This window comes from Bubalus bubalis, chromosome 19 (assembly GCF_019923935.1).
Source record: "Bubalus bubalis isolate 160015118507 breed Murrah chromosome 19, NDDB_SH_1, whole genome shotgun sequence".
Classification (NCBI taxonomy): domain Eukaryota; kingdom Metazoa; phylum Chordata; class Mammalia; order Artiodactyla; family Bovidae; genus Bubalus; species Bubalus bubalis.
Window position 1 is genome coordinate 17,285,532 of NC_059175.1, and position 23,824 is coordinate 17,309,355.

Genomic DNA, 23,824 nt, shown 5'->3' on the forward strand with positions numbered 1-23,824 from the left:
CTCCACTTCATCCATTCTCCTTCTGCCTTCATGTCTTGTTAAAAAGTATCACAGCCTTTGTTCTAAATTCCAATCTCTTTTGTGCTGTGATGATAATGTTAACTTTGTAATTGTGCATAAGTCAGCAAACTAGAGTACTGCCTTATTCATCCAGCATCGTCAGGAAATGAGGTGTTCTACATAATTAAATTGTCCAGATAACTAGAGCTAACCAACACTTTAAAGATCAACGTTAAAAAAAAGGGTAAATGGAAGCATCCCCAAACGTATTATATACCCTTTTGCCTTCTTTATTTTTAAATTATTTTATATCACCTTTTTTCCAGAATAGAAACAAAAGAGTACAGACTGATAATTAAGTCTTCCTCCTGCCCCAGTGCCCCGGCCTCCCACTTCCCCATCCCTGACGGATGCTACCAGCTTATATAGGGTATCTCCTTCTGCAGATATTCTATATGTACACATGCATTTTTTTCCCCACAAAAGGTGACATGCTAGGACACAGTAGTGCACTTGCTTTTTAAAATCTCCTATCTTGATCATCATTCTTCATCAGTACATACGAGTTCCTCATTCTATACAATGGCAGCATCCTGTTTCATGGTGGGGTACGGCATCATTTACGGCATCAGCAGCTGATAGGCATCTAGTTGCTCCAATATTTTGCTATTATAAAAAAATTGCTGCAATTATAATCTCCTTATTTACTCCATTATTGTAGATGTCTGAGGATATCTGTAGGTGAAATTCCCAGAAAACAATCACCGGGTCTAAGAAAGGATACGCGCATTTGTAATTTTGATGACTGCTGCCACACTGCCCTTCGCAGAGTACACATCATGTTTTTTTCTCTTGCCATCACTGTATGAGTGGATTTGTTTCTCCACACCTTCATTTAGCACCATATGTGACCAAACTTTTCTTCTGAAGTTTTGTCAGTTGGTGAATAAAGAATATAAACTCAGTTACTTTTTAAAAAAATGTATACTGTAGAATGTGGCTCTTGTAAAGTATCCTTCTTTGTCTCTTCTAATATGGTTTGGCTTGAATGTCTGTTCAGATCTTATGCCTACCTTTTATTTTTTAATTGTTTTGATGTCTATAGCATTCTTATTCCCCAACTGAAGAAAACCAAAGTGTCCCTAAATTGATGAGGTGTGGTATGTAAATGGAAAAATTCACAAAGGAACAAACTATTGATACATTCAACTCCATAGATAAATACCACCAACAATGAGCAAGATAATGCAGACACAGAGGGGTACATACACAGCAGGGATCTATTTATATAAAATTCTACAGTAGTTATGCCTACCTTTTAATTAGGTTGTTTCTTTTCTTATTTGGTGGATTTTAAGAATTTTTGGTATACTGTGGGTACAAGTCCTTTATCTGATACTAGTTTTGCAAATATTTTCTCTGAGTCAGTGGCTTGTCTTTAAGTCATTTCCTCTTAATTTGAAGGCCTTCTTGTTCTGAATGAAGTTGTATCTTTTCCTATTTTAAGAACCATTTGTATTTCTCTCTCTATGAATTGTGTAGACATGTCCTTTGAGTCTGTCATGTTAATGACTTAATAGACCTTAGGAAATTTAACCCCTATTTGAGAACTGAATCATTAACATGAACACTGATCGCTATACTACACTGTGATTTTGCAGACTGCTTTGTTCCTTTGAACTCTTATATTTGGTTTTGGTTTTAGTTTTCTCTTCCCTCCCTAGGTTTTAGGATATGAGCTATCGCGTCTGCTTTCCTCAAATGTCTGTCTTTCAAAACCATTGTGCTATCTCGTAATTTACTACCTCTGATAATGAGACTTTCTGATACTCAAACAATAGAATTTGTTATAATAACCTTGGAGGCCTGATTCTTGAGTTGAGTCCATAGGCCATAACACACACAGTTTACATCTCTTTTGGTCACTCAGGAGTCTTTATTATTTCCTGGTTCCTGGTCTTCTTCAGAATATTCAGAATCATCCAGCAAATAAACTCCTAGTTCTAACATGCTCTGCTAGAACATCTGAGGATAATCACAGGTTAGAACTCTTAGTCATGAGTAGAGCCCACGTGCCCATATATTACTGTACACATAAACATCATTGCCTCAAATAGAGGAAAACATACTGTCTCACTCTCTAAAGCAGCAATATGAATTTATATTGCTGGGAAACTGTACACACATGATTTTTCAGTGGTATTTGCATGTGGGGGCTCAGTGCAAAGCCTGTGCTTACAGTTGCTGAACATTTCCCCATGGCTTTGAAACAAAGTAATAAGTGAGAGTTCCCTGGGAAGGGATCCACGCCATGGCAGTCCTGCTACATCCCATAGATGGCAGTAAACACACTTTTTAGCACTTCGCTTCATCTTCATTGGGATCAGGCTCCTTCAGGGGAAGAAAATGAATGCAGAAACTGTGGAGTAATAATTAGCAAACAGATTCTAGTCATTTGAAAAATTGGCAAGAAGCCTTATTAAAGGAGGTAATAATAGTCATATTTTGCACTTCTAATAGGGCCTTTTATCTCTAGGCCTCCAAGAGCCTGTCTGAGTCATGTAAAGGGGTAAAAAAAAAGAAAAAAAAAAAAAAACCCAAACCTGAGCTAGGTCAGAAGTCAGGAAACAAGGGCTCTGTTTGACATTCCGTAAGACTCTCTCATTTCAAAGTGAAGGCCGAGTGTCTCTGATGCATTTAAATACCAGGAATTGATGCCAGCTAGAACAGGCAGCATAGCACTGTGAGATAAACTCCACATTCCAGCTTAAGACTGAAAACATGCTTTGCCCAAAGTTGTTTTTTGTGAAAATAACAATAGAGCTTTAAATACTTTGCGTTATGAACACATGGGCAGCATTATTATTCACAGTGCTCTAGACAAATTGAGAAAGAGTTTTTTATATCCTCTTCCGTGTATCAAGGCGTAATTATCAGTACATCCTTGTATTTATTCCTATGAGGCTGGAATATATTCTGCTGCTGATGGATATCAGTCCCATGAACTCGATATCATTCATGCTTTATCTCTGGCAGTGGTGGTAGCAGAAGAAAACCACTCCTAACATGTATACACAGCAAACGCCTTAAATCTACAAGATATGGCTGTCCTCCCTGTCCCACATTAAATCCGTGTCTTCAATTTCCCACATAAACTCCAGATCTATTGAAATCTTGGAACATTAAAATTCTCCTTCATTGTTGTCAAGGTTTAGTAACTTGACAACCAGAAGACAGACACCCTGAGTCTTTGAGGGAATGTGGGTTTGGAAATAAAGAGGAGCAGCTTTTCCTGGTGCATTAAAATCTGCTTGGGGCTTAGCAGGAAGAATGTGTTTTATAATAACTATTCTTTGGCTGTGTGACTTTGACTTTGGGCAAGCTAATTAACCTCTCTGAGCATCAGTCTCTTCACAGTAATAATTCTTACCTCATGAAAGTTAAATGAAATCACAAATGTAAAAAGCATTTAGCATAGCACCTATCCTCAATAGGTATTTGACAACTATTATTGTTTAAAAATATACATAGGTACATGAAACACACATATGTGAGAGGGAGAGACAAAGACAGAGATCTAGATTTCCGGTGGGCTCCCCTGATCTTCAGAGATATGGATAAACTGGTCCAAATCCTCAGATTCTGAATCCATCAGTCCTCCTTACAATTCCTACAAGTTCATGACCCTACTTCCACTTGCTTTCTTCTACTACTTCTAAATCCAAGAGCCTAAGGTTAATTTAATGTGCAGCCAGCTAGTACACAGAAAAAATAGCTCTTTAGCTGTTTTTCACACATTAAAAAAAAAAGAAGAAGAAAACAACCCAACCTCTCTCACAGACACTGAGCATCTGGTAAGTTGATTAGACTCATATTTGAGAAGAGGTTGGATTCTGACCCTCTCAGCTTTGTATCGTTCTGTAGGTTCTTCCTGCTGCCCATTACCTTCTAACAAGGGAGGCTTCTTGCAACAAGGAGCTCACACCCCCAGAAAGCCTGGCCCTGGGAGGTGTGGCCCAGTCCTTCAGCCATCTTCTCCCACCACTTTTCGGATGGAAAACAGCTCAACCCAACCAAAGGATTGTTCTAGTCTTCATGGAATTATGGAAAATACAATTTCTCCTCTCCTATTACCTTATGATTATTAAATCCTTTGTAAAACCTAGTCATCAACATTCTCAAAGATAATGCCATTTCCTTTATTCTATGGAATAATCTATTCTTAAGTATATATAAGAGCATACGTAAAGTAAACAAAGTAACATTAAACAAAGTTTCATACCCTAAGACACATTTTGACATAGCAAGCTATTCTTTTAAGGATTAGATTTTTTAAGAATTTTAATATGTGTATATATTATAAATCTTTTCTGTTATTGCATTCATCTTTCTTTTTTCATCTGGAACATAAATTCATATTTTCCTGATGGCCAGAGTCATCACCATGTGTAATTGTGATGATTCTCTGCTCTCTGGGGATACTGCTTGGGTTGTACAGGGCCATTTGCCCTGCACTAAATAACCCCAGACTCGTGTCTTTAGAGTTACTACATCTGTTTCTTGGGGATCTCCCCCTGCTCTTTTGTCTCCTTATCTCTTTTTGCTGTCATCAATGTACACTGTCTCCAGCAATAATCCTTTCCCCATAGTTTCCCTTTGCAGCTTCCAGTCTACTGATTGATGAAAACAAAGTGAACATTAAAAATGGTTTCAAAATCAAAACCACTGCACAGAATCCCTTGTAAGAAGTCTCCTGCGAACAGAGCTTGTGAGCCGTGACACCTAGACCTTCTTCTAGGTCCATCAAGTTGCGCAGTTGTCTTTTTTGCTGAGCTGTCCTGATTCTTGGCTAGATTTTAGATTATTTAAATCCTAGGGGAAATGATCTGGGAAGAGTGATACGTTGCTCTATTCTTTTCCCACAGGTCTTATTTTAAAGCTCTGGATCAATGATGTGTGAGGGCCGAGGTTGGGTTTGCTTTCATAGGCACCACGGAGCAGGGAGCACCTGCTCTGACTGGTTGGGTCCCTGGCCACGCTGATCATAAACAAATTCCGAATGTCACCCTGGGACAAACTACTCTTAGGTGTAAGGAAGGTTACACATAATGAAAATGGTAAATCAAAATATTTCCTATGAAGGAAAAAATAACCACTTCACAAATGGGAGTCAGTAAGACCAGGCAGATTTAGATGCTCAGATTATATTCCTATCCCCATGCTCTGCTAGATCAATCTAAGAAAAAAGGTTTTCTTTATCCATCCCCTCCCTCCTACCTATCCTTCTTCTCTTTTTTCCCTTTCTTCATAGACAAATTAGTGATTCTCTTTTTTATTGATGGCAGGGGAAAAAAAGGTACCCAAATGCTTTGCATGGAGGCTGAGATAAGCAAACTATGAATAAATGCCAGCAGCAAGGATCTTTTTCTAACTTTGAGAGTAAATATGCTAATTAAAAAAAAACTTAATATCTTATAGGATTTTCACAGTATGAGCATGTTTCTCCTGAGTTTCACATTATTAACACTTGAAAATTAAGCCCTCCCTCTAGCTCAAGAAACATTCCTGATTCTTCTCTCACAGTGTGTGGGATTCCAGGGACAAGGATGACTGAGAAGCGATGTGTGCATGACTGTCATTCCGATAGTCTCTGGCTGGTGAGTGAGGTGTGGGGACAGTGAGGCACCCCAAGTACAGGCTGGGTGTGTCATTCCTGAAAAGACGCTTTCTTGCAAGTCACACATGCATACTCGGCATGCTTTTTAGATATACTGCCATAGTGACACAGGTGTAAGAGCTGACCACGAGTTAAAGTTCTGACCTTGGGCGACTTACTTAATCTCTTTGTGCCTCAATCTATTTATTTCAGATGACAATAGTGTTGACTTCATAAGGTTGTTTTGAAGTTAATGGAATTAATATATGTAAAGTCCTTAGAACAAAGCCTGAAAACAGTATCATTCTATCAGTGTTGATTATCATTTTCAGAATCCACCGAAGCCTCTAGGAGACAGCGTGGCTGGCCTGTGGATTTTTAAGAGCTTGGGTTCTGGAGTCAACCCTATGTGGATCTCACTATTTGCCCTCTCACATCATGGTCCAGTGACCTTGGACAAGTTATTTACATGCTCTAAGCTTCTGTTTTTCATCTGTAGAAAGGGGTTAATTGCATTCTTCTCATAGAGCTGCTATGAGGATGAAATGTATGTAAAGAACCCACAAGACGCTTGGCACAGAGAAGATGCTCCATGCACGCTAGCCCTGGAGCTGTGGAGGAGGGGCGGGTGTTGATGGCCTGGCAGCTGTCTGCTGAGAACTTTCAAAGGCCACATCCATATCTTCCTTTGGGAAGGGAGAGAACCAGCCAGGGCAGTTTGGGTGAAGGGACACAGGGACACACTTTACACAATTCTTTCTGTGCTTAGTTGGGGGACAGAGAGGAAACATATTGAAAGCAAAATAAGTTTGGGGGCTTCTGCCAAATCCTGCAGGCACTTGAGTTCAGACACCTCCAGAAGGGAACCCCTGGGCTTACCTTAAGCCCCTGACCAGCAGTGAAGCCTGAAGACCAGGGAGATAAATAAATTAGCCCGGGAATAGGAAGGACAGGACACAGCAGACCCCAGGATAAACTAGGGTTCCATATTCCGGGTTTTCCTTCAATTCTCTAACCCATTTCCCTGAAAGAAGACGGGGGAGGATGACAGATGGTTTAGCTTCCGTTCTGCTACTTCATTCACCTGGAACTTCTTCCTCCTCTTCCCTCTCAGAAGACTCCCACCATTCTCGTATGTGCAAATGTCACTCCAGAAGGCCCGTACTCATTTTAGCTCTGTGTGTGTGTCGTGGTGGCGCAAGGAACTGGTTGGGGAGGGACCATGAAGTTGTGGAAATAGCTACTTACCTAGGACAGCTGGAATTTCTATTTTCCACTACCATAATTCTCAGGAATTTTGCGAGTGTTGTGATTTTAGTCATCCTGAGTGCCTGGATGGAGATGTTGAATAGACAGTTATAAGTTTTACAAGACTGTGAAGGTCTGTGTCAAGCAGTGAATCTCTTCTTTCATCCCACACTGCCTGTGCCACTCCAAGGAGAGGCCCTGCCTTGCAGCTTTGGCCCCAGCCAGCCCCCGTGCCTGACACAGAGCCTGGTGGGGAGCCGTCCAACAGCGCAGTGAAGACAAAGCTCCCTCCACACCTTAGACCTAGTCGATGTCCGCAGCTCTCAGCCATCTTTCAAGGGTAGCCCTCTTAGGTCACGTAAATCAAGCCTACTTTTCCTGGATTTTTTTCATATCTGCAGATAATTTGCAGACCTCTCACTCACTTCAATTTCTTCCCACATATCTTCCCGTCCTTGGCCCATACCATTTCTCATGTACCACTGTCTTAGTTCCCCTTACTTCTGGTGGCTCTCCCTCAGACTCATTCAAGTTCATTAACATCCCTTTCAAAATGCCGCCCACAGACTTGGACTCATCTCCCTTCCTCGGCCCGCTGCCCTATGCCTTGTGGTCTCTTTGTTAATTGAGCTCCAGTCATTTACGCTGGCCACTCACGCTCCATCACTGTGTCTCCTCCATCATCTCCCCACCCCCGCCCACCTCCCATCAGGCACTAATTCCTATTGATTGTTCCAACTAAATATTGAACAGCTATAGTAGGTATTCAGATAGTATATAGTGAAGGAATATAAATGAATAAAGTCCATCACTTTATATTCATCCCTTCTACTTCTGCCTCGAGCAAGGATTTGATTTCTCTTTGCTTTTATTTTTAAAAATTTCCATTGTATAGGAAAGTTGAAAGAAATTGAGATGAACATCAATATACTCTTCCCCTAGATTCATCAATTGTTAACTTTTTGCCTCAGTTGCTTCTCCCTCATTCTCTCTCCCCACAAAACATACACACATATTTTTGAAAATGTGTTGTCAAACCATCTGAAAGTTATAGGCGCTATGACAAATCTTTGTTAAATACTGCAGTACACATCCCCTAAGAACTATGAAATTCTCCCCAGGGAACAAATTATTTCGCACAGATACCTTTAGAGTGAGGGCTTATAAGTTACGGTTTATCGGTGGGCTTTAGGGGGGCCATGAAAACCATGAAATTATATGCAAAATTGTGAACATAGAAGCAGTTTTCTAGGGAGGAAGTTCACAGCTTTCTGCCCAGCTTCAAGATAATGTGGGACCCCCTCCACTCTCTCTTAATATTGCAAATAGGGTAACAACATGGTCAGTTGTGGGTTTTTAGCTACCTCAAACAAGAAAAATTCACAAGCTATCTAAAATATATTCAATTGCTGCCTATTGGCTGCATGCTGCTTCTGCTGTGTAGCTCCTCAGTCATGTCCAACTCTTTGCGACCCCATGGACGATAGCATACCAGGCTCTTCTGTCCATGGGATTCTCCAGGCAAGAATACTGAAGTGGTTTGCCATGCCCTTCTCCAGGGGATCTTCCCAGAAGGATTGAACTGGGTCTCCTGCAGTGCAGGCAGATTTTTTTTTTTTTACCACTGAGCCGCCAGGGAAGCCCACTGACAGCATGAAATAGTTAATATTTCTTAGCAAGACACAGAGAACATTTGTAATCATGCTTCTGAGGACATTTCCAGTCTCTTCTTTTACAGCTCCCTCCTCTCTAGAGGATACTAGCCACCCAGGCCCTGTTCTGGGCTTCACACCTCACCCCACCCCACCACCAGTCACTACCCTTTCCTGTCTTAGCAAATATCTATTTCCCTTTCAAGACCCAACTCAGCAGCCATCACCTCTGGGAAGCCCTCCCCGACCCTCTTCCCAGTTGCTTGTGATTAGAAATTGTACCTTCCTCTATTTATTTGTCACGTTCACTGCGTTTGTTTACACAGCTCCATCCTCACTGATACTGTGCAGCATTCAACACACAGACGAATGGACACTCGAAAGGACCACACAGCCCTTGCTAATCACCTGGATAACTGACCGTCCACGCTGTCACTGAGACACATCTGCACCCTGACACCAATGGGCTTTCCTCATCTCAGACCCCAGTTTTGTCTTCACCAAAGGCTTTCATGTCTCTTCCCGGGTGACACTCTTTGTCCTCTAATTGTGGCTGATGACGTCGTATCCACCCCAATAGTCCCTTGGCTGTTCAGATCCCATCACTGGAAAAGACAAGGCTATATCCATACACAGTAAGGACTCCTCATGATTTAGACACCGGGTGATGGATAGTCTGTCCAGGCCCAGGGACACTGGAAAAGCTTGAAAGAGAATCAGTTCTAGGCCCTTGTTGAAAAAGCACCAAGCCGTCCTGCAGTGTGGCTGCTACATGGACTAGACTGTGATGCTATGGCAGGCTGAACTCTAAACGCTGGCATCGGGAAAGGTGACAAGTACCCTGGCAACACCCCTGCACTAGGAGGGGAGGGAAGAACACAAGCTTGAGGCTGTTTTCTTTGATTTCTTTGATTTTTTTTTCCAGGAGACTCCACTGTGCCTTTCCAGCACAGGTACTAACACTTCTAATCTAGAAATCAGACCCTGACTGGCAAGATGGCAAGCAGCCGGCCTTTTGGCTGGAGTCCAGGTCTGCAGCACAGGTAAGAGACCTGAACAGCATTCCCCCAAAGCCTAGTACAGTCAGGGAAACAGAGCAATAGGTTGGAGTAAGGGGGTGACCATTCTGCTGTGGATCTATTTGCTCGCAGGAGGGGCTGCCAAAAAGAATTCACAGGAGGAGTTGAGGATTCAGAGGACAGGGGTTGGGACATCCTGCCAAGCTTCCAACTTCTTCAGGGGGTGCCTCCACCCTGGCTGCCCCCAGCAGCCATGGGAAGCTTAAAGGCCACTCAGCTGTCTGCTTCTGTCAAGGCTGATCTCAGCTGGCAGCACCCTCCTCTTCTTCCTGCTGCCCTGGTGGGCTGGTCCCTGTGGGATGTTAGTCCATCTGCCTTCAGAAACGTGCCACCCCAGCCTGTTTCCCCCCTGGCTGTCCTCCTCTCACCCAGCTGGATCGCCTGGCCCCGATGAGTGATGTTTCTGAGCGGATTCAATCCCCGGTGCTCCAATCAGAATGCATTACCAGGCAGGGCGCGTCAGCTCGACAATTTGGCTTCAACAATAAATCTCCTTGCTTTCATGAGTTTAAATCAGACTTTAAAACATCGCCCTTAATGTTCTTTTAATGCAGTTTTCTTCTGAATGAGTTCCCTTTAGGTCCAGTCCTTGTCATTAATACACTCTCTTGGCAAACGAAGGAGGGCTTCTTCGAGGAAAACCCTGCCAGTTTAGGAAACCGGCTGAATTGCCTTGGTGATGCCAGGAGCCTTTTTTGCATTTTACAAGGACACTTGAGAAAACAAAACTCTCTGACTGTAAATTTAATTTTCTCTTGACAGCCTTGATGTCTCTGCAGCCCCAGAAGTTATCCACTGCTTCTTTCTTCTGTAATTAAAAATCAAGGCGGGGGGAGGAATGTACAGGATTAACAAGTTCTAATTTCATTGATGAGCTCTAAGAGCTTATCAATAATGGGATCAGAAAAGCCACGTTTCCTAAGCTCTATTTTTCTAGGGTGTCTGATTCTGATGGAGAATCTCATTTAAGGTGGGACATGCTTGCTTTCCAAGGAGTCCCACTGCCAAAGTCAGGAAGACAGGGCGGGGCAGGCCATGCCAGTCTCTAGCAGGAGAACGGCCTGGGCTTGCTACTTTTACAGACTCAGCATTTGGGCTCGGGGGAGCTGATTACAGGGAAAGATTAAACAGCCTGTCTCTCACACACATGCTCCGTTTCTATGGATGGCTTCTGCAGGAAAGGGAGCTTGCATGTATCTGCTTAGGAAGAAGAAAGATATTTCCAATTAAAAGAATATTGGTGGTAATTCCTTCTGAGTTATACATTTGTAGATAACAAGTACTTTATCAGGGGATAGGGGCATCTATCCTGTTTATCACCCACAGGGACATAGCTGAGCATGGGTTTCTCCGAGAGACGCCGAGCTGATCAATAGCATCTGGGCTGCATCATTTCAAAAATGGAGACACGCTGGTTCCCAGTGAATGTGACAGGCATGTGACAAGAACGAGCTGCTTAATTGACAAGCACAGGTTCCACAAAACTCCCAGTCAGATGCAGAAATGACTCAAGCGAGGATTTTTTTTGTTTGTTTAGCTAGGGCAAGTAAAACATAGATAGCATGAAGCAGGAGCCCTAGCACCTGGCCTAAAGGTTCTTCTGTAGAAAAGCTGAGGCTCTGCTGTGTTCAACAGGGGCGGCACTTATAAGTTTCAGGCAGAAATTGGATGATTTGGTGTCAAAGCTTTCTTGCTTAGAGCTGGAAAATTCAGGCTACCTCTGGAGACCGAAAGATACGCAGGATAGCAGAAGTGGCCAGCAGCTGGGGATTCTGTCACAGTGATGCCAGTTTGGCTTCTTCCACAAAGAACTTCTTAAAGCAAGACCAGAGAATCACAGGCTACCGAGTGGCCCATTTCCCAAAGGTTACCTTTTCTAGGTCTCCCGCCTGCTTTCTGATCAGATAGTCCTCCCTTCCCCAGGGAAAAAAGGCTGCACTGCAGCAAAGTCTAGGCACTAAGGACAGTCTTGCCTATAGAATACCAGAGGCAGTAAACTCTGCTAGAGGGGAGAGCATATGGATAGGCTAAGAGCATGGATTCTAACCATATGGTTGAATTTGAACAGACCGGTCCACTCTCATCAGCTGGTGATCTTGAGAAAGTTACTTAACCACTCCGAGGCTCTATCTTGTTTTCTGTAAGGGAGAGATGATTTCATTGTCATCTCATAGAGTTATTATGAGGATTAAATGAGTGAATACATGTCAATCATGTAGAACAGTGTTCAGCATGTAGGAAACACTCAAGAAATGTTAACAACTTAAATATTATGCCATTTAAGCAATGAACTTGCCAAAGACAGAATGATTGGCTTCTCAGAGCCCTCTCCAACTCTATGGTTTTAAGTTAAGCAGCCAGATGGCTTTCCTCACTGTTTTGAAGACGTAGGCAAACTTATAGGGGAACACAAGATAATCTTTAGGGGTATGTGGATGGACAGTTTAAATTTTAATAACTATGCATTTATGATGTATCAGAAAGAATCAAGTCCATTATTCCTTGAACATTCTCATATATACACATACATACACACATATACTCTGGAGAAGGGAATGGCAACCCACTCCAGGATTCTTCCCTGGAGAATCCCATGGACAGAGGAGCCTCATGGGCTATAGTCCATGGGGTAGCAAAGAGTCAGACATGACTGAGAGACTAACACTACACTACACACATATACAGGCTTCCCTTGTGGCTCAGCTGGTAAAGAAATATATATATATCTTACAGAACATTTGCTATGCAATATGCAAAAAATCATAATGACATTTGAGCTGAATCTTAAAGGATGAGCAATAGTGATAGTGTGATTCTGCCAGGGGGGCTGTCTATGCAAAGGCCCAGGGGATAATCACTATAACAGCAAAGAAGAGAGATAAGGCTGGAGAGAAAGCTGTCAGAACATGGAATCTACATCATGTGAGCCATGACTTTGTCCCAGAGGTGATGGGAAACACCTCTGGTGGATGGGGTTGAAGGGGACTTGGAGAAGGGAGCTGGTTAAGACACTATTGCCAGTTGAGATGATGAGGTCTGAGAAAAGCAGGTGAAGTCAAGAAATCTTTGGAAGAGAAAGAAGATGCCCAGATTCTGGAACTAGTCTTGGCCTGAGGTAGGAAATTGTAGGATCTTAGGTCTTGGCTGGGGTTGGACTTAACTGTGAAATTAAATGGTTCCAGCTTTGAAATATGGGGGTGGCTACCCAAGTGGGCCTTAGGAAGCATCACAACGAACAAAGCTAGTGGAGGTAATGGAATTCCAGTTGAGCTATTTCAAATCCTAAATGATGATGCTGTTAAAGTGCTGCACTCAATATGCCAGCAAATTTGGAAAACTCAGTAGTGGCCATAGAACTTGAAAAGGTCAATCTTCTTCCCAATCCCAAAGAAAGGCAATGCCAAAGAATCTTCAAACTACTGAACAATTGCACTCATTTCACACTGGCAAAGTAATGCTCAAAATTCTCCAAGCCAGGCTTCAACAGTATGTGAACCATGAACTCCCAGAGATCAAATTGCCAATATCCATTGGATCATCGAAAAAACAAGAAGAGTTCCAGAAAAACATCTACTTCTGCTTTATTGACTATGCCAAAGCCTTTGACTATGTGGATCACAACAAACTGGAAAATTCTTCAAGAGATGGGAATACCAGACCACCTTACCTGCCTCCTGAGAAATCTGTATACAACTCAAGAAGCAACAGTTAGAACCGGACATGGAACAACAGACTGGTTCCAAATTGGGAAAGGCATATATCAAGGTTGAATATTGTCACCCTACTTATTTAACTTATATGTAGAGTACATCATGAGAAATGCCAGGCTGGATGAAGCACAAGCTGGAATCACAATTGCCGAGAGAAATATCAAAAACCTCAGATAACCAGATGACACCACCTTTATGGCAGAAAGCAGAGGACTAAATGGACTTTCATCACCTGTTGATGAAAGTGAAAGATGAGAGTGAAAAAGTTGGCTTAAAACTCAACATTCAGAATACTAAGATCATGGCATCCAGTCCCATCACTTCATGGGAAATAGATGGGGAAATAATAGAAACAGTGAGATACATATTTTGGGCTCCAAAATAACTGCAGATGTTGACTGCAGCCATGAAATTAAAAGACGCTTGCTCCTTGGAAGAAAAGCTATGACCAACCTAGACAGCATACTAAAAAGCAGAGACATTACTTTGCCAACAAATGCTATCTAGTCAAAGCTATGGTTTTTCCAGTAGTCATGTATGGATGTGAGAGTTGGACTTTAAAGAAAGCTGGGCCTTGAAGAATTGATGCTTTTGAACTGTGGTGTTGGAAAAGACTCTTGAGAGTCCCTTGGACTGCAAGGAGATCCAACCACTCCATCCTAAAGGAGATCAGTCCTGGGTGTTCATTGGAAGGACTGATGTTGAAGCTGAAGCTCCAATACTTTGGCCACCTGATGTGAAGACGGACTCACTGGAAAAGACCCTGATGATGGCCAAGATTGAAGGCGGGAGGAGAAGGGGATGACAGAGGACGAGATGGTTGGATGGCATCACCAACTCAATGGACATGAGTTTGAGCAAGGTCCGGGAGTTGGTGATGGACAGGGAAGCCTGGTGTGCTGCAGTTCATGGGGTCGCAAAGAGTCAGACACAACTGAGCGACTGAAATGAACTGAACTCTAGAATTCGGCCAACCCATAGAAACTTATAAACAATTTAATTATTGGCTCCAATTATTTGCCAGTCCCCGTGAATATAATTTTTGTCTTGGCCAACACACAGAAGAGAATACTTTCTTACCTCTTGATTTTGGACTTGCTTTGGCCAACAATAAAAGGGAAAAGGTAATTGTGTGTTGGTTCCAAGCCTAAGCCTTAAAAGGCCTTGCTTATTTCTACCTGCTTTCTTGAGCTTCTGCCATTAACAAGAGCAGAGCAGATGTTGGCTAGTCTGCTGATCCCAGAAGGAAAAACTGGAGACAGGAGAAACGGAGCTGCCCCCAACATTGTAGTCTGAAGCGGAAGCACTAGTCGAGCCCAGTCAAAACCAGGCAGACCCCAGACGTCCTGCAGACATAGGAGCAACAATGAGTCCTTGTTTTAGGTAAATTTTGCTCTGCCTTAAGGTGCCTAGCACAATGCTTAGCCCCCAAATCTCAAAATCAACTTGTTAGTTTCATTTGAGATGCTCATTAGAAATCAACCAGATATCTTGGCTCCCCATGGCAAGGGGAAGTCTAGACTCTTCTATGCAGGTGACAGAAAGTAAAAAGCTACCGGGTGGTCTCCTTAGATGCGAGGGACAATGAGCTTGCTCTCCTGTCCTGCCCATCACCTAGGCACAGTATCTGAAGGAGAACACTGAAGGCCTATAGTAGTTTGGGACTCACAAAAAATAATTCATTATGCATAATGGTGATGCTGGCAGTGCATGCCAAATGGTTAAATCTAATGTAGCATACAGTTTCATTAAGGCACAACAAAATTAATCTATCCCTTCCCACCAGGAGGTTTAAACAAAAGCAATGGGGAAGGAGCTGCATGTAAAAAGCAGCAATTCATTAATGAAATGAAGACATGTAAAATAATTAGGCTTATAACAAGAGATTAGAGAACTAAATTAACCCTTCTGTTTACTTTGCACAGAATGCAATGGAGAACTTTGGCAAATGTTAAGTTATTATGGAACTGTCGCCTCAAAAAGTTAAGCTGGTGGCCTCCCATGAAAGGAGAAACTCTTCAGTCCCCAGTCCAAAAACCTTGTTTTATGACAGTTAAAACCATATCTTTGAGATATTTCTGTTTTGGTCCTTGGAAGCAAGAAAGAAAGCAGGTACAGCCATGCAGTTGCAAATGAAACAGTTAATTTTGAAAAGTAGGGCTTTGATGTTGACATGCCATATGCTAACTTGGGTAATTAATAATATTGAAACGAAGGTGCTAATCTAAATCAATGGTGGGCTGCAGCTTTCCTTTGCCTGGTTAGTAATGATAAGCCAAGGGGGACAATTGAGCTTTTCTTAATAACTACCAAGTCCTCATCTGCGTGGGAGAACAAGGGCCTGTTCATATCACGGGGAAAATGCAGCTCAGGACTTTAAGCAGACTGGGGCATGCTATGGGCTCATCCTAACGGGCGCCCTGCTGGCTCAGGACCCTGACCCTGGCTTCTTGCACCTTGGTCTCTCGCACTGCAGATCTGCCAGCTTGTGTTTCCCGCACTGGGCCAAACTTGCCCATGTGCTGTTGGGAGAAGTCTAGACTCTTAATAGACGTACATTGTAAATCTTGACGCTATGCATCCTGTCATTGAGGCTGTGGACATGCCGAGACCTGGGAAGCAAATGACCACAGTTAAAAGTCCCCACCCACCCCTGTTGCAAAAAGTTTACTAGAAGCACCTTCCCCTAAGGGATAGAGACAGTGAGGAATGAGAGGGTGGCAGCAAATGGCACGCTCCACCGACTCAAGCCAGAGCGTCTCTATGGAGAGGGAAAACAGTGCCCTCTTTAGGATGTTACCTGCAATGGCAACCCCACAAAGAACAGCTAGGCCCAGGCCAGGGTCTACAGCTCCGCCACGTGCCACACCCAAGGCATAGATGCACTGGCGTCTCACGTACCCTTGACATCATCTCTTACCAGCTTATCCTATGCTGATGAAAAACAGTGGCCACTAACTGATCCTACAGAATGAACTGAGGATCAGAAGGTCATATGAGGTACTGAGAATCAACATTAACATTTCCTTAGCCCCTAATTTATGGCTGGTGCTTTTTCTACATTATCTTGTTTCTTTATCCAATGTCAAAGGAATTGGGTTCCATTTTACAGATCAGTAAACTGGAGCCAAGACATTCAGAAATTAGTCTGAAGTCGTCTGAAAGATGGCTGTGACGTTTGAAGTTTTTACAGATATACAAATCATCTTCCATGCCAACTCTCCAAGCTATTTGGAGAGCAGAGCATGTAAAACCATAGTGAGGGAGAGAAGAGACCAGAGATCAAGTTCCTCAAAGACAGCTGCAGTTACTTCTCAAAGCTTTTTGTTGAGTGCTGAGTCCAGAGCACATGACTTTGTGGTCCTCCCCCTAATCACCCCCAACCTCTTAAGCTATTACTGCAGGCAGGAAGATAATATACTGTTTCAATATAAGTATCTTTAATGAAGAATATTTGAAATTCTGGAATTTCTATAGACCTAGGACTATCCTATTTGAGCAATTTCAAAAAGCACTGTAACCCCTTCCTCTCATGTGTCCCCAATAACTCAGAAAAGTTAGCTTTTCAGCATTGGGTCTTTCTGGTGACCCTCCTGTCTTATCTTGGTCCAAGGCAGAAAGAAAGAGAGCCAGAGTAGGAAGAAAAAGACCCTGATTCTTTCCTTTGCGGAGTATTCTCCAACTTCTATTAATACATGAGCTACTTTTCCATTCCTTCGTTTGTGTGTTCCTTCTGTGCTTATCTGGGTATTTGCCTCATGGCAGACATTGTGTTGATTGCATGTCTCTCATGGTATCTTATTTGTCACAACAAACTTCGAAGAGGGCATTGCTGTCCCTGATTTACAGATGAGCAAACTGAGGCACAGAAGGGCTGAATGGTTTCTCCATGAATCCTGCTCACAGGTAAACCCAGAACTTTCTAGCCTCCCTCTGCTACAAAGAGGACCTCCCCTGTCCGATATCTGCGGCCATCGGTTTTGCTAGAAATGTGCCATTATTATACCCAGAGAGAAGGCATTACCCCCATTATCCTTATACTATTCAGACTGAAGTCCCAGGGTCATTCTGGGATAAATGAGAACTTAGAACCTCCTTAGCCTATAGCGATCTTTATTAATCTTTAGTGATCTATTTTGCCTGCTGAGCCACAGCACAATTTCCAATGCTAAGTAGAACAGTCCCTCCCTGAGAGGTGTTATGTCCTTGCTGGTGCTTCTAACAAAGAAAATGGATTGTAAAACTTGGCAGACCTGTGAATAGATGGTGTCCAGAGCCTAACATAGTGTCTTGTGCATATTAAGTGTCTGATACCGATTTGATACACATGAATGAATGAACAAAGGAGTGACTCTCAGAGGCCTCTAAGGCGTCTCTGATCAGGTTATTGCTGTTGACACAGACTTGTGTGAAAGGTGCATAGATAGCACACAGGTATGTCAGCACTGTCCTGCTCTAACGGCAGCCTACAGCGGGGGTGCAGGGCACACGGCTCCTCGTGGAAACACTCTTTGTATTCATGCTCAGAATTCGTCGGAGAGTCCCCACAATGGTTTGTGGAATTTGTTTTTAGGATTACCTGACATGCATTCAAAGCAACTGACTTCAGAGCAAATACTAAGGAGCTACTTTGTTCGTTGTCACTGATGTATGCTATGCTATGCTAAGTCACTTCAGCCGTGTCCGACTCTGTGCGACCCCATAGACGGCAGCCCACCAGGCTCCCCCGTCCCTGGGATTCTCCAGGCAAGAACACTGGAGTGGGTTGCCATTTCCTTCTCCAATGCATGGAAGTGAAAAGTGAAAGGGAAGTCGCTCAGTCGTGTCTGACTCTTAGCGACCCCATGGATTGCAGCCTAACAGTCTCCTCCATCCATGGGATTTTCCAGGCAAGAGCACTGGAGTGGGGTGCCATTGCCTTCTCTGTGTCACTGATGTAACAGGCATCAAAAAGAAAACTGGATATAAATCTATAATTTTTAAGAAAATTGTGTTTTATTTATTGAAGGTGGAGAAATCTCCATTTCATGACCTGCTTCTTTGACTAATTTAATATAGGTGAAAGGAATTAGGTAGCTAATGATTTGCAAGTGTTCAGACCCTTGAGGAAACATGATGTGTATGGATTTTTCCATTTCAAAAAATATATATAAGAGTAGATCCTTTGTGCATAAATTACGTGGAGGTGGTTAAGGCTCAAGGTCAAAAGTTGAGATTTCTCTTTATGATTTTTTTTTCCCCATAATCTGCTTAATCTCCCCATCCTCCATATCTTATACTACCTCCTGGGTCTTAGGCTACTTGAACTTAAAGGAACAGAGAGTCAACCACATTAGGGAGGCAGTTTTCATTTACCTCCTGGTGGACTCCGTGCTCTGAGTCACAATACCTTTTGGACCATTTCGTTACTGTCTTTACAGACATCTCTGTCTGCCCTTGTTCTGTTGTGCTACCTGCTTTTGATTCTCGCAGTAGCTTTGAATTAGGCTCTGGCTATCCTGGCAGTTCAGAGGTTAAAGCGTCTGCCTCCAATGTGGGAGACCCGGGTTCAATCCCTGGGTCAGGAAGATCCCCTGGAGAAGGAAATGCTAACCCACTCCAGTATTCTTGCCTGGAGAATCCCATGGACAGAGGAGCCTGGCAGGCTACAGTCCACAGAGTTGCAAAGAGTCGGACACGACTGAGCAACTTCACTTCACTTCACTTCAATATCATGCAGAAATACCCAAACTTAATCAGCTTACTGATCACCACTGAAAACTCTGTGTTTGAATCAAATTTGCATTTGGTCTATAGATTAATCTGGAGAGGACTGACATCTTTTCTATTCTTCAATAAAGTTTAATAATTATCTCTATAAAGAACTTGCATAACTTTTGTTAGATTTGTTCTAATGGCTTTGGTTGCATTTTAAGTTGACATCTATTTGAATGTACATTTTCTAATTGTTACAGATGTATAAGAAAGCTATTGATTTGGGTATATTGATCTTGCTGTTATTATTGTTCAGTCGCTCGGTCATGTCTGACTCTTTGCAATCCCATAGACTGCAGCACACCAGGCTCTGTCCATCACCAACTCCCAGAGCTTACTCAAACTCATGTCCATTGAGTCCATGATGTCATCCAACCATCTCACCCTCTGTTGTCCCCTTCTCCTCCTGCCTTCAATCTTTTCCAGCATCAGGGTCTTTTCCAATGAGTCAGTTCTTTGCATCAGGTGGCCAAAGTACTTGAGTTTCAGCTTCAGCATCAGTACTTCCAGTGAATATTCAGGGTTGATTTTCTTTAGGATTGACTGGTTTGATCTCCTTGATGTCCAAGGGACTCTGAAGAGTCTTCTCCAGCACCACATTTAGAAAGTGTCAATTCTTTGGCGCTCAGCCTCTTTATGGTCCAGCTCTCACATCCATACATGACTACTGGAAAAACCATAGCTTTGACTATACAGACCTTTGTCAGCAAAGTGATGTCTGTTTTTTAAAACTCTGTCTAGGTTTGACATAGCTATTCTTACAAGGAGCAAGTGTCTTTTAATTTCATGGCTGCAGTCACTGTCCACAATGATTTTGGAGGCCAAGAAAATGAAATCTGACATAATTTACACATTTTCTCCATCTATTTGCCATGAAGTGATGGGACCAGATGCCATGGTCTTAGTTTTCTGAATGTTGAGTTTTAAGCCAACTTTTTCACTTTCCTCTTTCACTTTCATCAAGAGGCTCCTTAGTTTCTTTTCACTTTCTGCCCTAAGGGTGGTGTCATCTGAGTATCTGAGGTTATTGCTATTTCTCCTGGCAATGTTGATTCCAGCTTTTGCTTCATCCAGCCTGGCATTTCTCATGATGTATTCTGTGTATAAGTTAAATAAGCAGGGTGACAATATACAGCCTTGACGTACTCCTTTCCCGGTTTGGAACCAGTTAGTTGTTCCATGTCCAGTTCTAACTGTTGCTTCTTGACCTGCATACAGATTTCTTAGGAAGCAGGTAAGGTGGTTTGGTATTCCCATCTCATGATCCACACAGTCAAAGGCTTTAGAACAGTCAATGAAGCAGAAGTAGATGTTTTTCTGGAATTCCCTTGTTGAGCTCTTATTAATTTAATAGTTTACATGATGGATATTACCAGGTCTCCCTGAGCATGCCAAAAAAAAAAAAAAGCCAACACTTCCCAAGTACCCTACAGCAAGGGGATATGTGACCAGTTGTAGCCAATGAAATGGGAGTGGAAGTGATGTGGGTCATTATCAGACTGAATCAGTGGAAAGCTTCTGCATGACTTTTCTCATCTCTCTCTTCTCCAGCTGAAATAAGTGTGGACACCTGGCTTTGAGGTAGCAGAGCCTGGGCTGATGAATCACTACATAGTAGAGAGTCACTCAGAACTTCAACAGACTGCATAAGAAGGAAATGAACTGCTGTTGTGTTAAGTCACTGATGTTTCAGGATTGTTAACACAGCATAATCCAGCCTCCATTGACTGATACAGTTTGTATATAGATTCCCTTGGATTTTTTATGTGAACAATTATAGTAGCTGTGAATAATAAGTTTGATTTCTTCCTTTCTAATTCTTAGGTAATTAAACTTTCATGAATACCAAACTTAACAATTAATGAAGTTGACATGGTGTTACATTTTGTAGATCTTTAATTAAACATTAATTTTGATTTGCAATTTTCCTCTGTGTTCTTTCAGTTTTCAGACATTTGCTTGGTCCTTAAAAAGATGATAGGCCCCAGGCCCTGTGATAAAAGGGCCTAAGTGTTAAAAAGGCCCTGGTTAGGCTGGATCTTACTTTAACTTAACAATCTAGGGGCGCCTGGCCAGTCAAGGCTGGAAAGTCTCCCTGTTTTCCAGTTCATCCTTTCCTTTAGGAGGAGAATCAAAGTAAGTTTTTATTCTCTCCTTTTACTTCTAGAATTTGGGGAAGGATCTGAATATCCTATTATTACCATTTTAACACTGTAGGTATGCTCTAGTTCAAAAAGGTCCAAGATAATAAAACCTGACCTTATCAAAGAATATATGAATTGAAGGATGATAATTTGCTTTACAAAGGGTTCCCTGCTCCACAAAATGAATTCAACTTTGGTGTCCCTAAAATAGCCAGTTCCCTTGGTGCATGTTAAATATAATTCAATTTACAAAAATTCGATTTGCATATAACCTTTTCAGTAGCACATCCATTGTGCAAAGCAATGTACACTTGTAATTGGCTGCAAATTGCCAGGAGACCACCTTTGCACATATTGTTCCTAGACGTGCAATTTTTTCTTAATCTCCAAGGGATAGAAAGTGGAGTGGCTAAATTTCCAGTTGTTTATCTGATCCCACTGACTATGCTGAGAAAGGACATTTGCCAATTATTAGGGGGCGACATGTGCTTTGTACAGATTAATGTTGTGTAGTGGGAAACAGGAGGTATGGGATGGTTAAGGGAACTGTGGACTGTCTGGCTGGGTTCAGGGTAACAGTCTTGCTGGGCTGAGGAAGCTCTCTTTATCCTGGTGGCTTGACAGGCATCAGGAGAAAGTGAAATGAAACAAGGGATAATTTATAGTCATGGATTTGGGTATCAATTTTTTTCCCCCATGAGGCAGTGGACGTTCAGGAGCATCTTCGCAGAGAGACAGACCTAGCCTAGTGACCTGAGCCATATGGTTAAACAGTGTCACGGCAGACCCACCAGCTACAGTGACCTGCCCCCAGGGGTTCTGTGTGTAGTGGGTTCTGGCCACAGAAAGCCACAGCACTGACTTAGCAAGGTAAGTGTGGCATTTTCTCACATGTCACATAAAAAGTGACATCTTTTATGGCAAATTGAATGAATTAAAGCAGATTATTGTCCATGATGCCAAGTTGCATCTAAAACCCTTTTTGACGTGAATATTAAAAACCCTGCCTGGTTCATCACACTCTTTTCAGACACGATACCTTCCTCACACATTCCTACTGCCCCCTTCCCCCGGCCTGACACCAAGGCCCTTCTCTTCTGATTAGGAAGTTCCCTCCAGGATTTCATGCAGGCAGCTAACAGCTCTCCTTCCCTAGGCCAGCCTGCAGGGTGTGTCAGACTCCTGGCAGAGCTGGATCCCTCCCTCCCGGAGACACTGGCTCCTCCACCAGCTTCAGAGAGGAGCCACTGAAAGGAGCTGAGGAGCCCTACCTAAGACCTGGTTTTTTTGTTTTTCCTATTGGAGGGAATGACTCCTTATTCCCCAGTTCAGCTAAGCAAGTCTCTCACACTGCAAGTCCAACTCCCAGAAGGTAAGGCTTGATGCCCGCTGGTTCCGAGGCAGGTGTTTAAATTAACTGCCATAAATACTGGGGCATGGAGCACTCAACAACAACTTGAAAACTGGAATTTTTGCTAAACCAAATAAAAATATTGCGGTATTTCTTAGAAGTCCAAATTTGGGGTAGCTGATTAAACACTTTATCCCAGCCGACCTCCAACGGATAATCTGCTATTTTAACAAAATTTTACTTTTGCTGTGGTGGGAGGTAGGGCTGCCACCTCAGGGGTACAGAACGCACTCCCACACAACTCTAGACGTGCCATCCGCAGAGACGGGTGAGGACCCTGCCCCACAGGGCTAGAGGTTCACGACGTGCACAGCCGCGCCCTGTAGTGCAGGCCCTGGGAAGAATGGGGCTGACAGATTTCTACCTCAGTGGCTGAATTTGGTAAACGCCGACAGCCTGGCATGCAGACTGACCTGGGTTCACATGCGTGATTTTGCCACTTATAATCTGTACAGTGTTGGACCGCCTGCACAGCCTCTCCCGATTAAGCACACACAGCCATGTTTGACTCACAGACTACAGAGAAGCTGAGTCAGGAGAATGGGGTAGAAGTACCTGGCGTGTTGTCCATCATAAATGTAAGGTGCCCTTCCCGTGAATGCTGCAGGGAGCCAGTTGCATCCAACGGTCAGACTGGACAGGTCACCATTTGTCTGTCGTTCATCTGCTTTGATCGCAGCGGCTGAGCGGATAGTGAGAAAGTAACAGACACTGGCGCTGTGGCTACGAGGCTTTCATATGGTCCGCCTGAGCGCAGTACCCGGATGTGCTAAGCTTCAGGCGCATCCCCGCCACCTAAGCCTCGCAAAAAAGCTTCCCTGTGGTTTTTCCTATTTGCATTAAAAAAGCCAGGTCACTACCCGGGGGAAGGAGACCTACAGCAGGTGGGGCGGGTGGGGAGTGGGTGGTGAGGGCACCTGTGTGCCTTCCATCCCCAGGGAGAAAAATACCGTCTGGGAAGGAGGGAGAAGAGAGGAAGAGAATCTGAAACCTTTTTTTCATTTTTTCTGTGCTGCTTTTCTTTTTGTGTGTGGCATTGTGTCCAACAGGGCCTATGAGCACTGAGGGAAGGGCTGCCCTTGAAGGAGGGGTGTGGGGGGGGCGGTGTGTGGGGGGGGTGTGTATGCCCTTGAAGGAGGGTGTGTGTGTGTGTGTGTGTGTGTGTGTGTG

At 43.2% G+C, this 23,824-nt stretch overlaps 1 long non-coding RNA gene across 1 annotated transcript; it reads right to left on the reverse strand.

Moving 5' to 3' along the window:
• Positions 1 to 274: 274 nt before the first annotated feature.
• Positions 275 to 23,525, reverse strand: LOC123330588. The gene is made up of 3 exons (XR_006546610.2): positions 23,210 to 23,525; positions 6,905 to 6,987; positions 275 to 666 (listed from the first exon to the last, which is right to left on the reverse strand). It is a non-coding gene; the product is annotated as an uncharacterized LOC123330588 (long non-coding RNA).
• Positions 23,526 to 23,824: the final 299 nt, after the last annotated feature.